The following is an 18,827-nucleotide window of genomic DNA, read 5'->3' as shown; positions in this document are numbered from 1 at the left end:
GTGTTGGAGCATCGCTGCCCACGGATAGTTATGCACACAGCTACAGGTGAGGCGGGAAAGCGGCCCAAAGAGAGGCCCAAGGTGCTATGAAGGTACCAAGGCAGAGCTTGGTACCTGGCTGGGATGGGCCCCAAGAAGCGTTTTCTGCAGGAGGTAGGGGCATTTATTCCAGAAGCAAGTATTAAACTCAGCCCGTAAGCCCTGTGTTGGCTCAGCCCAGGGGCTACAATAATGTGGAAGGGGCTTTCTGTCCAGAGGAACCAAACAGTAAACTGGAAATAGGAACTCTGAGGGGACCACATGATTGCTGGGGGTAGAGGAAGGCTTCCTGGAGGAGGGGACACTTGAAGATAGAAGGAAGATCAGCATTTGCCCTTAGCGTGAATGGAGATAAAGAACTGGCCGGAGAAGTGAGGTCTGGAGGATTCTGATGGCTCACACAGTTCTCCCAGTGCCCCTCTGGGGGTGATGGAGACTCTGAGGCTAGGCAGGGCAGGGGATTAGGGCTTCTTCAGAAACATTCCCAGCCAAGCCCATGGGGACAATGCTGCTCCCTCAGAGGTGAGCCCCCCGCAGGCTTCCCCGCCCTCCGGGACAGCGTGTCTCCGCCCGAGAATTTAAACAAACAAGCGAACACCAGATGTAGGCCCAGCTTGTGCGGTGAGCACCGCTGCTGTTTGCCCAGGAGCCAGAGGCACAGGGCAGAGGACACCAGCCTGTGACAAGCACAGGGCCACTCGGCTGTGGCAGGGCACAAAGCAGAAAGAGGTTTTCTCCAGCTTTGTCCCCTCCCTGGCCCCCAACAGGTGCCCAGAGGTGTGGTCTCCCATCTGCCTGTCACAGACAGGTGGAAATCTGGAAACAGCACTGGGAGGTGAGGGGGAGTCAAGTCTGCTGCGTGCCATGTGATCTTGGCCAAGTCAGTCCCCTTTCTGGACCTCAGGATCCTCCTAGATAAGAGAGAGGTTACATCCCCTAAGCTTTGTGGCTCTGTAACACTCCATCGAACACCCCAGCTGAGATCACTGATATAAAATGTCACATCTTCCAGGGGTCTGTGTGTTTCAAAAGGCTTCTGGAGAAGACAATGCTTAACTCAAAGCTGGGTGAAATCTGGGGCACAGTACCAAGTGGTGGAGGGGAGATGTGGTTCCAGGGAACCCCGCAAATCCCAGCAGGTCAGAACAGCTTCCTCTCTTACCTAGGAGACCAGAACCTCTGTCCTTTTTAAAAAGACACTGGCTTGGTGAATCCTCATTGTGAAAAGCCCTCACAGCTACCCTGCCCCATCCCTACAACCCCATGGTGTGATAGAAAAAGCCAGACAGGCCAGACTCCATCTTGATTCACCACTTCCAAGCCAGGAGACTTTGGACAAGTCATGTCATCTGCCTGATCCTTGATTTCCTCATCTGTGAAATGAGAGTTGTGATGCTTTACCGCCCAGGATTGTGAGAAGATAAATGGAGCCTGTGAATACAGGTGAGGCTCTGAGCTAGAGTAAGGGTCATATGCGTGTTCCTTCCCTTCCCTTCCTCTGTCCCTACCCCCAGCAGTGAGCAAACTCTCGGAGAATACAAACCCACTAGCGTCTGGCTAAAGTCAAACAGAAAGAATAGAGAAATGGGTTTATCCCATCCCCCTTTACGAACAACAACAAAAACAAGGGATGTCTGGGTGGCTCAGCCGGTTAAGGGTTAAACGTCTGCTGTTCGGCGCAGGTCATGATCCCAGGGTCCTGGGATCGAGTCCCCACATGGGGCTCCTTGCTCACCAGCGAGCCTGCTTCTCCCGCTGCCTGCTGCTCCCCCTGCTTGTGCTCACTCTCTCTCTCTGATTAAAAAAAAAATTAAAAACAAAAACAAAAGGAAGGAAAGAAGGAGACACAGATCGAGAGAGAGAGGAAGGAAGGAAGGAAGGAAGGAAGGAAGGAAGGAAGGAAGGAAGGAAGGAAGGAAGGAAGAAGGAAGGAAGAAATCACACACTGCTTGCCAGAGACGACTAGGGGTGGGGGATATGTTGGTTTGGTTCCTTCTTTAGCCTTTCTTCAGAGCTACTGCGTCCCCAGGTTGTCACTGAGTTGGCTACACTGTGGATTCTTTCAGGAAAATCCTAGGGGGGGGGGAAGAGGCAGGTATCCAAAGTGCCCCTGCCTCTTAGTAAGATGCATCCCTTCCCTCCTCCCTCTGGGACCCCCTGGGCCTGGGCCGGAAGCTTGGCCCATGACCCAGGCCCCCCAGGACGGTTCACAAAGATAAAGCCAGTTAATGATTGGCCCCCTGAGAGGAGTCACCCCCACCATCCTGCCTGCCTTCCCAGACCTAGACGTGCAGGGCCAGCCGCAGGGAGTGGGGGAGACCTCCCCTCAGCTCCCAGGAGCAGCCTGGCCTAGTATCCTCCAGAAAATCAGTGAAGCAGACAATTAGTCAAGAGGTATCCATGTCAGGAGAATATCAGACCAGGTTCCTGGGAGCCTAGGGAGGTCCTAAGAGCCGGGGCAGGTGGGGGGAGGCTGTGGGAACGGGCAGGCACCGCACACCCAGTTTTATCGGACGTATTTACTGGAGTTTCACTTGAGATTTCATTTGAAGAAAAGGCTCCACGACTAAAGAAGTTTGAAAATCCCTTCAGCGGCCAGATGAGCAGAATGAGGCCCAGAGCCGTCCACTACTTAGAGGCAAGACCTAACCTCAGATCTCTTGACTCACAGCTTGGGGCCCCTTCTGTTTGTCCAAGGCCACATAATCACTTCATCAGGGCACAGCACTGAGCCACGCACGTTTGGAGGAAGTAGGGCTTCTGTCCCCAAGAGCTGACTGGCTCGCTGGGGAGCCAGGCAGTGCCAGGGAGGGGTCCTGGCTCGAGGTGTCACGTGCATCTGACGCAGGGCAGCCGCTGGGCCCAGAGCTCCGTCGTTTGCTCCTCCTTCCCATGTGGAGGGGCTCAGCAATCCCTCATTCCAGGCGGTGCCCTGCAGAGGTGTGAACCACGCCACCCTGGGGTCCCCTGGAGAGATGGTCCTGCCTCCATCTTCCTGGGTGTCAGCCCATTCCGTCGGACCCCCGTCCTTCTGAAACACGGCTGGAAGCATCAGGAGAGGTGAGGTAGGGCACGCTCTGGGCTGCCGTGTCTGCTGCCGGCTTCCCCAAGTCCCAGGATCTGGACCCCGCCAACTCCACGGGGACCAGTCCCCACCAGCCGGCTGAGAGTGTTGGCCAAAGTATTGAACACCCATGATGGCTCAGGCTCTAGTTCCATAGAGCTGGGGACAGAGGCCAGGCCACACCTAAACCCCACAGGTTCTGGACGGTGGGGAGGTCCAGGGGACCCAGGAAGGGACTGGGGTGGCCAGAGAGGCGCACAGAGGGCTGGGGGGAAGGGGGGACCAGGTGCTGGAACAGAAGCTATTTACCAATCAGGTGGCCTTGCTGGGGCACACCAGCTGAATGTCTGCCCTGCCCCAGTCTGCTCTCAACTCTAGGCTGGAACGTACAGTTCCCAGCCGAGAACGAGGCCTGTCTGCGGTCCTGGTTTCCTTGCCTCCATGTCTCCTCTGCTCCTGGGAAGACCAGGCCAGGACTCCCCACTTCTCCATACATAAACAGAGTCCACCCACCGTAGCTGGGCCTCACCACTCATGGGTTCCAGCCACTGTTGAAAAAATGGCAGACACATGGGACACCTGGGTGGCTCAGTCGGTTAAGCATCTGCCTTCGGCTCAGATCAAGACCCCAGGGTCCTGGGATCAAGCACTGCATTGGGCTCCTTGCTCAGCAGGGAGCCTGCTTCTCCCTCTCCCTCTGCCTGCAGCTCCCCCTGCTTGTGCTCACGTGCGCTCTCTCTGACAAATAAATACAAAAAATCTTAAAAAAAAAAAATGGCAGACACAGCCAGCCCTGGAATCCCAACCCTGGGTGCCCAGATCACAGACAGTTATAAGGAATCAAAACATTTTCTTTTTCTCCTTCTTTCTCTTTCTTTGGATCTCTTTATCCCTCTCCTGTCCTCTCTCCATCCTTTCTGCCTGTCCCCATTGTCCCAGGGAACCTTCTGGACAATCCTAATCCTGTTGGCTGAGTGTTCCTCTATGCCTCAGCTTCTCAGAGCCCCCTGTGAGGTTACTGCCCCCTAGTCCGCACTCACTGGGGGGGAGGGGGCAGACTGGACAGTGGGGGACGAGCTAGGGACAAAGACGGTCTTCACATCTCCTCAATTCTCACTGGCCCTGCAGGGACTAAGGGAGAACCTGCAAAAGGGAGATTTCTGAGGAGGTGGGACACACTCCTGCCCATCTGGGTGCCAGGGGGGTTGAGGCGGCAACTCTAGAGAGAGCCACGGTGTGAGAGAGTGAGGGGTGCCCTGGCATGACCCGGGGCTTGAAAGAGGACAGAGGGAGGCACAGTGAGTCTTACACTCAGGGGAGCTTCTCCTCCCCAACGGTGTGACCCTCTCCCCCCGCCCCGCACTTATGCACCAAAACCTCCTCTCCGAAGCTCCTCAGTTCTCCAGGCTGAAGGCTGCAGGGACTAAGAAACCACACGCACACACGCACACACACACACACACACGCACGCACACCGCTGCTTCTACCACCCGTGACAGGGCCCCACAGAGAAGAGAGGGTGTTCCCAGAAACCCAGCTGTTCCAGGCAAGCTGACCTGGGTCATGGCGCCCTCTCCACTGGGGCTACAGAGGCTGGGCGCCCCCTGAACACCCTCTCCCGACGCTACTACCACAAGAGTTACCTTGAAAGCGCCTTATACAAATAGCGTCTCTAAAGCCCTGCCATTAAGCACTGCTGCTTCTAGCTATCCTCAGATATCCACGTGTGGGGCTGTGGCTAGGGGTCCGGGCAGCTGAGTTCAAAACCAGGGAGCATCACTGCCTTCGCTGTGTGACCTGGAGCAAGGTACTGCCCATCTCTGGTCTCATTGTCCTCTCTCTAGAGTAAAGGGGTGACTGATTTCTGAAGCCCTCATAGGGCTCCCAGTCCATGGCTGTGGGGGATGGGGCAGAAGCAGTAAGGCTGAGAGGTGTGGACTCGGCCTGTGGCCTGTGGGACTGAAAGGTATGGAGGGAGGACAAGGGAGCCCCGCCTGGGACCACCTTTTAGAGATGCTATAAAGATTACTGGAACAGAGGTAGGCAGGGAGGCAGACAGCAAACTCTTCAGTCCATTGTCTCACCACCAGCCCCAGTTTGCCTATCGCCATCAACCAGAACAGCTGGGATTACCGCAAGAAGGATGGAGGTTACCTAAGCAGGGGCCCGCCAAACTCATCTTTCCTGGGGGATTTGTGGGATGATAGCAGTGGTATGTTTATCTAGAGACTTCTAGGCCCATTCCTAGCCGGGACGAAATGTTGGGGAGTGGGAGAGAAAAGAGGAGAGACAGGGTGTCAGCTCCTAGGCCCCCCCCCTTTGGGAGATGGGTGGGGTACCCGTGCCTCCAATCTGAGAGCTGAAGTGGGGGAAGGAATTTGTCAGGGGTGTGGTGGGGCCGGGAGCAGGGCAGCGAGGGAATGGAATGAGAAGGCTGTCAAGTGGCAAAGAGAGTGTTTGTGGGAAATGGAGAGAAAGACCCTTCCCTGGTGGGAGGGGGTGAGATGGAGCCTCAGGCCGGGGCTCCGTGCCCTGGGCACCCCCAGCCCCGCTCCAGGCGTCATACCACCTCATTGGAGCAGGTCCAGCGCCTCCGCTGTGACGTCAGCTTAGCTAGAGGAGCCCAGAGCCGTAAGTTCAAGAAGCAGAGATGACACACACCTAGCCTGGGCCCCGGCAGGCACTGGGATGCCCAGAGGACAAGGGCCCTTCCTTCCCCCGAGACTGCGGGGATGCTCGGGCCAGGCCTGCTTTTCCTCTGGGTGTCACCCCCACCCCTCACCCGGAGCCAGCTGGTAAAGTCCAAAAGGGTCTTCCCTTGCTCTACTCCTGGCCCGGCACTTGGGCAGATGGGACAGTTCTGTGACTTGTTCCTCCTCTGCCCCACACCCGGGTATCTCTGGGTCTCCTAAGGGAATGCAGGCTGAAAAACCATGCAGGAAGCACTGGGTAAAGGGGAAGGATGAGCCAGCGGGTAGGGCCAAGCCCCCAAAGACCTCAGCCAAATAATGGACAATTTGAGGTGAGCCTGGTGTACGTTGCTGGGGGCAGGTGAGGAGATGAACCGCTCCGCAAATGCTCTGTACGTGTGTACTACCAGGAAGCTGGGTCAGCCCTGCCCAGTTCCCTCAGGAGCCCCAGGTCCCCAGCACCCTGTCTTCCAGGCTGGAAAGGCTCCCATCCTCCCAGGCTCTCCCCCCGTCCCCGCTCTCCCCCTTCGCTGTCTGTCGTACCCACCCAGGAGTTGAAGATCTCTCCCACCCAGTTACTGTGTTCTGTCCTCACAAAGCTACCTCAGAACACACTCCTCCCTCCCCTGCCCCTCCCGGCCTAAAGCCCCTCGGGTCACCCCTGGCTGCCTGAGAAGTTGTCCCCCTGCTTCCCCAGAGCTGGCAAGGGCAGCTTCCAGACTCTTTGAAGCTTCCCAAAGAGAAGGTGAGAGGTGGAGAGGGGCCATCCCGCTGGGCTGGCTGGGCAGAGACTAGGAAGCTTCTTCTCTGGCCTATAGAAGGAAGGACCCTCCACACCCAGACAGAGGTGGGGGCCTTGAACCCCTTTCTCCTGAGCTGACAGCACAAACTTGCTGGCCCCTTCCAAAAGTGGGCTTCAAATGAAGCCATTGTCTGACTGTGACACCTTCCAGACATTCTTGGCAGCCCAGGGCCCCCTCCTCAATCAGGACCCCTCCTAGGTACCTCACCCAGTGCCACCCCAAGCCTCTAGAGGGCGTGGGAGAGCAGTGCTGGACTTCCCAGCCCCTGGGGCATACCGCCGTGGCTCTCTGAACAGGCCACTGGGATCCACCAGCTGCCCCCACCCACTGCCCCTGTGGGACGCGGCACCAAGCCCGAGACAGCAGCCGGGCGCGGGAGAGTATGGGCCGGGCCTGGGAGGGCGGCTGCTTGGGGGAGACAGGGCCCAGCTGGGCTGTGGGGCACTCAGAACAAGGGTGGGTTCAGCGGAAACAGTGGAAAGATTATCTGAGACCAATCTGAGATTATCCCACTGTTCCTGTGGGGACAGAAAGGAGAGCGGTGGCCTGAGCCCTGGGAATTCCTGCCTGACCTTGGAATAAAAAAGGGGCTTCTTGGCCCCCCAGCCCCTCACAGGGTCAGAATGAGGGTAAGGCAGGTGAGGACACCAAGTGCACAGTTGGCCCCGACAGTGAGCGCCTTCTTAACTACTGCACCCCCATCCCCCCACTTCCTCACCTCTGGCCAGGCCTTGCCCTCTGAGCCCTGCTGGGGACTAAAGTTGCAGGAATATTGGAGGCAGAGGTGGCATGGGTGAGCAGATGGGTTACTTCTTCACACAGGACCCCTCAAAGGAAAGAACTAGCCCCTAACTCAGCTGGAGGGGACAGGAGCAAAGTATGAGGAGAGAGACAACTGTCTGTCGCCTGAGCCTGGGCCCCTGTGTGTGTCTGTCTGTGTCAGCGTCTGTGTGGATTTGTGCATCCAAACTGTAGCTCTGTGTCCTTAGGCAAGTTACCCAACCTCTCTGAGCCTTCGTCTTCCTGACAGCTTGTGATAATAATACCTATACCTACACTGATACCCAGTAGGGTTGGAGTAAAGATTAAATGAGGTCATATATGGAAAGGGTGTGGCACGAGCGCGTCGTCTGCACGCAGGAGGAACTAGATAAATGTTGACTGCTATTCCCATTGGTATCGATAATATTATTGAGTGTGGCCCCAGTTTGCGGCCTTGTTCCCGCTGCCTCCCTACACGCGCCTCCCGCTCTAGCCAGAGAGGGCTTCAGACAGCCGCAAGCACACTTATTTTTTTTCATCCTCACCTAGTCATCACCAGCCATAAAATTTCACCTCTTAAAATAAGATTCCCTGGACCCCTTCCGTTCAGTGGTCTCCCCAAAACTCCTATAGCTTTAGCTGTCTATCCCTCACAAGCCAGCTTCCAAGTGTTGGTCAATCCATACATTTAACTTTGCGGGGCGGGGGTCATCTCTCTCCAAGTGCACTTACATATGAGGGACTATATTTCTCCATGATCTGTACACCTCCCACCCCAGCCTGAGGACCAATACAGGCCTGCAGGTAGAGACGTCCGTATGTAGACTCTGTGTGAACGGTGACGGATGGTACTAATGATAAAGCGCCTTTGGTTCCATTCCTACTGTGAGCCTTACATTTCCTCATTAACCCCTCCCCCGCCCCGTGGGATAGATTGTACTTGTAAGATTACAGCTTAGAGAATGTAAGTGACTTGCCCAAGATCGTCCAACAAATAAACAAGGGAGCAGGGATTTGAACTCAAGTCTACCTGGTCCCAGAGCCTGCACTCTTAATCACCATGGTTTCCATAGAAGAATGAACCAATGGGGCGCCTGGGTGGCACAGCGGTTAAGCGTCTGCCTTCAGCTCAGGGCGTGATCCTGGCATTACGGGATCGAGCCCCACATCAGGCTCCTCTGCTAGGAGCCTGCTTCTCCCTCTCCCACTCCCCCTGCTTGTGTTCCCTCTCTCGCTGGCTGTCTCTATCTCTGTCAAATAAATAAATAAATAAAAATCTTAAAAAAAAAAAAAAAAAGAAGAAGAAGAAGAATGAACCAAACACCAAAATTCCCTTTCTGTGATCAAAGATGGAAATAACAAGAGAGCAAGGTGATACCAGAACTTCAATCAAACGCTTTCAGGATTTCAAAGCAGAGTCCACTGCAGCCGGGTCCCATCACACCCTTCAGAGTAAAGCCAGTCACAGAAAGAGGCACCCATAAGGTTAAAATAAAACCTATCCCAGGGCGCCTAGGTGGCTCAGTCGGTTAAGCGCCTGCCTTTGACTCAGGTCATGATCCCAGGGTCCTGGGATCAAGTCCCGCATCGGGCTCCCTGCTCAGTGGGGAGTCTGCTTCTCCCTCTGCCTCTGCCCCTCCTCCCCACCAGTGTGCTCACTCTCTCTCAAATACATAAATAAAATCTTTAAAAACACACACACACACACAATCCCAGAGTGAGTCAGAAAAATTGCTTACGTTGACTGATTGTTCAATCACCAGAATGGTCCAGTCGGTCCTAGCTCTCTTTCAACTGTTCATAGGAGGAACTTTTATTTCTTTTCCCCTCTCTTTGCTGATCAACAATTCAGCGATCAACATTTAATTATCCATATTTGCTGGTCGGTCAGCAAAGATCCCATGAAGTAACCACCAGAAGACTGCTCATGGGCTGATTTTCACACACACTTCATTGATCCCCAGCTTCTATAATTAAATCTGACCATGGGGCATATATTCCCTCCAGGCCTCCATCCTCCTTTGCCATCTTCCTTTCGTCATTCCGGGGCGAAACTGACTTGAAATGTCTACACTACATTCCTCTCCCTGTGACTTGAGGACAAAAAGACCAGCGACCCCACGGTGTTCAGTGGCTGGCATGGAGTGAGTGCATAATACAGTTAGGGCTGTTGGTGGTGTCATTTCCAGCCGGGAGAGGGGCCCAGATTCCTGACCCCGCTTTGGTGGGAGAGGAGCAGCTTCTCCCAACACCGCTTCCCTCTTGCCTACCAGGACGCACGTCCCAGAGAATCGGCCATCTGCATTCTCTTGCCCCTCCGGTCATACCGCAGCCCCCAGAGACTTAGAATCATCAAACCCCACGGCCGAGAAGGTAGTGATATCTCATGTGATTCAGCTTAAGGTTTTTGTTTTTGTTTTTGTTTCTGAAAGGGAAGGCAAAATCTGCAGCCTAAATGGCTCGTCTTAAAATCACATACCATTCGCTTCCTTTTGTGAATTGACCTCAGATTTCATTGTACACTAAACAAGGAAATCAGTCTCATAACTTGGTGCCACACCCTGTTTTGGACCCAAAAAAAGGTGTTGTTCTTACCTGCTTAACTTTGCTCACTCTCCTAGTTCGCACATCTTGGCACTACACAACCTCTGGCTATTTCCACATACCCGTCAGTTCCCAAAGGTGAAGTCTTGACATCACTGAGGAAATTTTTTTAATGTAATAAAGGCTCTGAAGGCAGCTCATTTGTTTATTTGTTGATTCATACCTTTAGTAAATAGTTATTGATACTTCTAGGGGCGCCTGGCTGGCTCAGTCGGTTAAGCGTCCAGCTCTTGGTTTTGGGCTCAGGTCATGATCTCGAGGTTGTGGGATGAAGCCCCACGTCGGGCTCTGTGCTCAGTGCGGAGTCTGCTCCAGATTCTTGCTCTCTCTCCCTCTCACTCACTCACTGTCTCTCTCTCTCAAATTAATTAATTAATTAATTAAAAATATTTATCGATACTTTCTTATATACCAGGCCTTGTGCAGGGGAATGAAATGCCACAGTAAAGCAGACTGATACAGTCCCTGCCCTCTTGGAACGGACAGGCTAGCTCCTGAGCAAAGCACACCTGGTCTGTTCTTTTAGTATGATTACATAGAATTGGGGGGCGCCTGGGTGGCCCGGTCGGTTAAGTGTCCGCCTTCAGCCCAGGTCATGATCTCAGGGTCCTGGGAACGACCCCTACAAGCAGGGAGCCTGCTTCTCCCTCTCCCTCTGTCCCTCCCCCGCTTATGCTCTCTCTCTCTCTCTCTCTCAAATAAATAAGTAAAATCTTTAAAAAAAAAAAAAAGAATTGGCAATAATAAAAGCCTCTAATAATGGATTAAGAGACTCCGGGAAAAGGCAGCAGCCTGAACACTTGCATCCACTTTGCTCTTTCCTGAAACTCCACTAAAGTGAAGTTAAAGGCTCTTTAGGGGCGCCTGGGTAGCACAGTCGTTAAGCGTCTGCCTTCAGCTCAGGGCGTGATCCCGGCGTTCTGGGATCGAGTCCCACATTGGGCTCCTCTGCTGGGAGCCTGCTTCTTCCTCTCCCACTCTCCCTGCTTGTGTTCCCTCTCTCGCTGGCTGTCTCTATCTCTGTCGAATAAATAAATAAAATCTTTTAAAATAATAATAATAAATAAATAAATAAATAAATAAAATCTTTTAAAAAATAAATAAAGGCTCTTTACATTTTTCTTTCATTTCGATTTTGTTTTTTAAGGTCTATACCCACGAGGACAGGAAGAATGGGAGAGAAGATAACAGCAACAAAAATTTGAAAGCTAGAAAGCAGGCAGAAGAGGGATAAAGAGGGGGCAGGTGGTGGGGAACACCATAACTGCCTGATCTACACCTTAGAATTTCCAGAAGGCTCAGGAAATAGTGATGCCAGTTCCCTCTGGAAGTGGGAGTAAAAGGGATTTAGTAAATAAAGAGGATTAGTCAAAAGTGTTTTTAAAAAGCGGTCAGGGGGCGCCTGGGTGGCACAGCGGTTAAGCGGTTAAGCGTCTGTCTTCGGCTCAGGGCGTGATCCCGGCGTTATGGGATCGAGCCCCACATCAGGCTCCTCCGCTATGAGCCTGCTTCTTCCTCTCCCACTCCCCCTGCTTGTGTTCCCTCTCTCGCTGGCTGTCTCTATCTCTGTCAAATAAAGAAATAAAATCTTAAAAAAAAAAAAAAACGGTCAGATCCTCAAATTCTTCTCTTACCCCACACAGCCAGGGAAAAGGCTACAGGCTTACTCCCTGGTGAGAGGAAAACAGAATGTCTTTGGACAAGGGTCCGCAGGACACTGAGAGCAGAAAATGATTGCATGGTGGATGCTGAGACCCAGGCCCCCTGGAATCCCAGAAAACTGGCAGGAAACTGGAGGGTGCATCTCTGTGGAATCTGACTCACCTGAAAGGAAGGAAAGACCCAAGATACTAACATCAGAGGCTTCAAAATGAAATGTCCCAGTCAGATCACCCTAGCGCGAGGCTCACAGATGATAAACTAAACACACACACACACACACAGCTCCCAACCAGCTTTTCAGATCTTCACATTTAAAAACAACCAAACAACCAAGGATTATGAGACATCTGAGAAAAGCTTCTAACACAAAAGACCGACCAAAACAAAATAAAACAAAAAGTGACTTGGAGGAAGCTGAAACCATGTAGCAAGAAGAAACTTAAAAAATAACAACACATTATGGTTATGAGAATGATAAGGGAATAGACTGCAAAAATGAAACAAAAACAGCAAAGTTTTTTCTAAAAGAAAACAAGAGAGAAGTCTTGAAAAATCAAACGTGTGATAGCAGAAATAAAAAATTCAGTACAGGTTTGGAAGAGAGGGACGCTTGGGTGGCTCAGTTGGTTAAGTGTCTGCCTTTGGCTCAGGTCGTGATCCCGGGCTCCTGGGATTGAGTCCAGCATGGGGATCCCTGCTCAGCAGGGAGCCTGCCTCTCCCTCTGCCTGCTGCTCCCCCTGCTTGTGCTCTCCTCTCTCTCTGAAAAATAAATACATAAAATCTTCTTTTTTTTAAATAAGAAGTTTGGAAGAGAAAGCTGAGGAAATGCCCATAAAACAGAGGGACAATAACAAAAGCGTGTAAAAATATGAATGAATATACAATAAAATTAGAGGACCAGTTCAGGCAATAATATCCAAATAATAGGAAAATATCCAAAGAGTAGGAGAATCAGAAAAACTAAGGGAAAGATATGATTAATGACATAATATAAGAATATTTTCCAGAACTGAAGAACTGAGAGCCCAGGGCAATGAATAATCACTTTTAAAAGTATTATTTTTAAATTTCAGTTTCCAATTGTTCAGTACTAATATATACAAATACAATCGATTTTTGTATATCTATTTTGTATCTTGCAACCTTACTAAATCCATTTATTAGTTCTAGTAGCTTCTTTGTATATTCCGTCAGATTTTCTACACAGACGGTCATGTCATCAGCAAATAATGACAATTTTACTTCTTCCTTTCCTGTATGAATGCCTTGTATTTCTTTTTCTCGCCTTACTGCACTGCTTAGAGTTTCTGGTACAATGTTGAAAAGACACAGTAAGAGTAAGCATCCTTATCTTGTCCCTGATCTTAGAGGGGAAACATTCTTATCTTTCACCATCACCAGTTTTCTTTTGTAGAGGTTCATTATCAGGTTGTGGAAGATTCTTTCTATTCCGGATTTGCCGAAATTCTTTTATGAGGAATGGATATTGAATTTTGTCAAACGCTTTTTCTACATCTATTAAGATGATCATTTTTTTTCTTTTTAAATATGGTGAATTACATTGCTTGATTTTTTTAATGGTACCCACCTTGCATTCCTAGGATAAATCCCATTTAGTCATGATGTATTATCCTGGAGGGAGGGAAAGAGTGAGATTCAATTCACAAATATTTTGTTGACAATTTTTGCGTTGACGCTTATGGGAGTTTTTTTGTTTATTTATTTGTTTGTTTGTTTGTTGTCTCTCTGTTTTTTAAGTAGGCTCCGCACCCAGTGTGGGCTTGAACTCCTGACCCTGAGATTAGGAGTTGCATGCTCTACCAACTGAGCCAGCCAGGCGCCCCTCGTGAGAGATATTGATCTATGGTTTTCTTTTCTTGTGATATCTTTGTCTAGTTTGGGTATCCCAGTAATGTTGGCCTCATAGGATGAATTGGGAAGTATTCCCTCCTCTATAATTTTCTAGAAAATTTTGTGTGTAGGGGCACCTGGGTAGCGCAGTCGTTAAGCGTCTGCCTTCGGCTCAGGGTGTGATCCCCGCGTTCTGGGATCGAGCCCCACATCAGGCTCCTCCGCTGGGAGCCTGCTTCTTCCTCTCCCACTCCCCCTGCTTGTGTTCCCTCTCTTGCTGGCTGTCTCTCTCTCTCTCTCTCTCTGTCAAATAAATAAATAAAACCTTTAAAAAAAATAGAAAATTTTGTGTGGAATTGGTACTATTTCTTCCTTAAATGTTTGGCAATGCTCATCAGTTAAGCCATCTGGGCCTGGAGTTTTCTTTGTGGAAAAGCTTTAACTACAAATCCAGTTTTAAAAATACATACAGATCTATCCCAATTGTCTATTTCTTCTTGAGTAAACTTCTGTAGTTTGTGTCTTTTAAGGGATTTGTTTATTTCATCTAAGTTACAGAAATCATCGGAGTGAAATTGATCATACTATTCTTGTATAATCTTTTCAGTATCTGTATAATCTATAGGGAAGATTGATATGATATATATATATCATTCTTGATATTGGTAATCCGTGTGTTCTCTTTTTTTCTGATCAATCTGGCTAGAGGTTTATCCATTTATTGATCTTGTTGGAAAAAAACAGCTTTTGGTTTCACTGATTAATGTTTTTCTGCTCTCTACTACATTAATTTTTTTTTCTTCTGCTTTCTTTGTGCTTAATTTGCTCTAGTTAAAGATTTTCAAATTTATTAAAAGTTTTATTTTATTTTTTTTTTTAAGATTTTATTTATTTATTTGACAGAGACAGAGACAGCCAGCGAGAGAGGGAACACAAGCAGGGGGAGTGGGAGAGGAAGAAGCAGGCTCATAGCTGAAGAGCCTGAGGTGGGGCTCGATCCTGTAACGCCGGGATCACGCCCTGAGCCGAAGGCAGGTGCTTAACCGCTGTGCCACCCAGGCGCCCCTATTAAAAGTTTTAAACTGTGAACTAAAAATAATAACAGGAATAATTTTTCATCTATTTTGTGCTCTGGAAGAACATTTCCATTTAAAAGCTCTCAGTAGGTATAAAAATACATCCAATTATTCATTCAACAAATATTTATTGAGTGCCTACTATGTGTTGGGCACTATTCTAGGCACTGGGATAGAATAGTGAATAAAACAAAGTTAATGCCCTCACTGAGCTTACTTCTAGTGGGAGGACATAGGCAATAAATAAGTAGACATATACATATATAATACATCAGGGGGTCATAAATGCTCTGCAGAAAAATAAAGCAAGGTGAAGGAATAGAGACTGGGATGGAGTCAGCAAAAGGCTCCCTGTATAGAGACCTGAAGGAACTAAGGGGAAAGGCCATGGAAATCTGAGGAAGAGCGCTCTAGACTAAGAGAACAGTTAAGTGCAAAGTCCCTCTTGTTAGAACATGCTTGCCTTGTAAGGGAAAGTAAGAATGTCTAAATGGCAGGGGAGAGAGATAGCTAGGGGTCAGAACATAGTCTTATAGGCTGTTGTAGAAACTTTATATTTCATTCTGAGTGCGGTAGGGAGAATTCTAAGATGGCCTCCCAGCATTCCCCGACTCTCTGTATAATCCCTGGGCAGTGAATACGATAGCTGGCACTCCTGTGATTAGCTTACGTTAGACGGCACGGTTGACTCTAGAAATGGGAGTTTATCCCAACGGGCCCGACCTAATCACGTGAACCCTGGAGAGTTTTCTCAATGACAAAAAACAAATAACCCAATTCAAGAATAGGCGAGAAACTTGAAGAGACATTTCTCAGAAGAAGACATGAAAAGATGCTTTACATCACTAATCATTAGCGGCACGCAAACCAAAATTACAATAAAAGACCACTTCACTTCCATCAGGACGGCTATTATCAACAAGAAATTTTTCTGTAACAAAAAATAAGTGTTGGCAAGGATGTAGAGAAATTGGAACGCTTGTGCATTGCTGGTGGGAATGTAAAATGGTGTAGCCACTGTAGAAAACAGTATGAAGGTTCCTCAAAAAATTAAAAATAATTATCATAGGATCCAGCACCACCATTCCTGGGTATATACGTGGAAGAATTGAAAGCAGGGTCTCAAAAAGACTTTTGTACACTCATGTTCCTAGCAGCATTATTCATAAGAGCTAAAGCATGAAAGCAACCCAAGGATCAGTCACTAGATGAATGGATAAGCAAAATGTGGTCCATACATACAGTGAAATACCATCCAGCCTTAAAAAGAGAGGGAATTCTGTAATATGCCACGGGATGGATGAAACTTGAGGACATTCGACTAAACGAAATAAGCCAGGCACACAAAGATAAATGCTGTGTGATTCCACTTACACCAAGTACTTTGAGTAGTCAAAATCATAGAGACAGAAAGTACTATGGTCGTTACCAGGGGTCAGGGGAGGGGACAATGGAGAGTTAGTGTTTAATGGGAACAGACTTTCAGTTTTACAAGATGAAAAGGGTTCTGGGAATGGCTGGCGGTGACGGTTGCACAACGTGGTGAATGTACTTAATACAGCTGAACCGTACACTGAGAATGGTTAAGATGGCAAGTTTTCTGTTAGGTGTATTTTACCACAATTTAAAATGTCGAAGAAAAAAAAAAGCAGAGAGTTTTCTTTAGCTGGTCAAAGAAGAGGAAGTCAAAGATCTGAAGCATGAGAAGGGGTTGATATGCCCTTGTTGCTGCAACACGGACGGGGCCATGTGGCAAGGAGTACAGGCAGCCTTCGGGAGCTGTGAGGAGCTCTGGCGGACAGCCAGCAGGGAAATGAAGGCTCAGCCCTCAGTGACAAAGAACAGAATTCTGCCAACAATAAGAATGAGCGTAGAAGTGGGTGTTCCCCCCAAATAAAAAAGTCAGTCCGGCCAAAAATTTGGTTTCCGGCCTTGTGATACCCTAAGCAGAGAACCCAGCTCTACCATGGCGGACTTCCGACCTTCAGACCGGTAGACTAATAAATGGAAGTTGTCTGAGGCGCTAAGTGTGGTCGCTTATTGTACAACAGACAACTAACGTGCTCAGTGTCGTGGGAAGCCATAGGCGTACGTAGCCTCTTCCATGAGTTTTACTTTAACGTCACCCCAATCAGAGAGTAAATTTCCTGAAGGCACAAACCCAACAGTCTACATGTCCTTACATAAGACTGGGCCAGGTGCCTCGTGGACACCCAGGAACTATTCCACCAATGGGTAAAACGCTTTGATCAAAGGCAAGCTATTTGGGAAAATTGTCTAGACCCTTGTCCTGGCCACTTGGAAGAACTGCTGATATTGAGAGAAGTTCTATAAAAAGTCGTACTATCTGCGTGGCTTGCCTTGGGTCTTGCCCTCTTCTGGGGGGAGTGACTTATCTTCAAATGTGACATGCTGCTATAGAGCATACCTTCTATCCAAACACAGTTTCGGCAGACTTTCCCTTCCGTTGCCAGGAACGCCACCCTCACCCAGGTACTCAAGCTCTGAACCCCAGACTCACACCCAATTCCTCCCTGTCCCATCACGCGCATAGCTGGAGTCCTGGAGATTCATTTTCCAAAATGCCTCTCCAGAAGTCCCAGCTGGGTCCCACCACTATCAGCCTAACCAAGGCCTCTTCGGCTCTCACCTGCACCATCCCCTCTTTCCTGCCTCGAATCCTCCTTGGTCACTGCCAACCTGGCTAATCTCCCTAAGAGAGTCCTTGGCACATGTAAGCCCTTTCTCTGAAACCTCCATAGGCTCCTCACTGGTCACTCAGGTGAGCTGGGTGTCCCACACAAGGCTGTGAGCCTCTTGAGAGCTAAGGGCCATATGTTGGGAATCTTTGTAGCATCACTGGTGTTCTGTGCCTGTATGAGGCTGTCGATGATAATGGTCATGACCATGAGAATTCAGAGGCTTTCTTTTTTTTAGATCAGATAGGACCAGCCTGAGTTGTCATTCTCCCCGACTCTAAAGACTTAATCCCAGGGGCCTGCATAGCTCAGTCTGCCTGTGGCTCAGATCATGATCCCAGGGGCCTGGAATCAAGTCCCACATCAGGCTCCCTGCTCAGCGGGAAGCCTGCTTCTCTCTCTCCTTCTACCATTTCCTGCCCCCCCCCCACACACAGGCTTGTGCTCTCTGGCTCTCTAGATCTCACTGTCAAATAAATAAAATCTAAAAAAAAAAAAATAGATTTAATCAGAAGCAAGGGAAAGACATGAAGCGGATTTATTCTTTTCTATAAACCTGATATCATCTGAGAATCCTGGCGAGCCAGTCCCCCCCCCATGCCAGTTACCCGTTTATCAATATCAGCTATCAGATCTTTTAAAGGGGTTCCTTTACCAAGTATTGGCAGTTTAACAAGGAGATGGTCTTGAAGAAAGCAAGTGCTAATTGGTGGAGTTTCAAGTACCAGCTGGTGGGTGGAGTGCAATGTTTACACAGGGGTCTAGAGCTTTGTTCCTGCCTCCAAAAACACACCCCCGCCCATGTGGTAGGACTGATGTTAATAAAAGCTCGGCATCGAACACGTGTACCTCCCCCTACAGCTGGGAACAGAACAAGAATCCACAAAATGGGCGGGATCCAGAGTAGGCTGTTGGAAGGAATCCCCAGTGAGAGGATGGAGAGGGAATGCTCGAGATGCCCAGTGCCCGGGAGAATTTAATGGAATAAAAGAAAACCTCCTCCCTGTCTTCCCCAAAGGAGACCCTTCTCCTACTCCACCAAGGTGGGGAGGGGAGTGTCACTCAGTCTAGAAGCAGGGAAGGCTGCTGTGGCCTTGGTCATTTTTATGCCCCTCACCTCAATACCAACTTTCCACCCCCCGCTGGATGATGGAGAAGGCATCTTCTAGATCCGGCAGCCTCCCCCTACTCTGTCTACCCCGTTCCCCCTACTGAAGCCCAGAGGAGGGGACCCCTTTGCCATGCTTTCCTCCCCGTGATTGTAGCCCACCACTTCCCAGGCTCAGAGAGGGGAAGCCTGTGTGTGTGCGTGTGCACGTGTGTGTGTGTGTGTGTGTGTGTGTGTGCAAGCACGCGCGCAAGTGGAGAGGGGTGGGGAGGGGGGGTAATAGAAAAAGAGGAAGGGAGGAAGATGTGCGCAGCTGGGGGGCTGGCCCTCTGGCATCCTGGGGGAGTCTTCCTCCTTAATTGCTTCAGTTCTACAGCTGTTATCGCTAACAAGAAATTAAAAAGCACCCTGACCCCTGCCCCCACCCCTGCCCCCACGCCTCACAAGTGCTCTCTCAGCACGTTGCTT

Source organism: Ursus arctos, unplaced genomic scaffold (assembly GCF_023065955.2).
Source record: "Ursus arctos isolate Adak ecotype North America unplaced genomic scaffold, UrsArc2.0 scaffold_29, whole genome shotgun sequence".
Taxonomy (NCBI): domain Eukaryota; kingdom Metazoa; phylum Chordata; class Mammalia; order Carnivora; family Ursidae; genus Ursus; species Ursus arctos.
The sequence above is the reverse complement of the archived record's forward strand: the minus strand, read 5'-3'. Positions refer to the sequence as shown.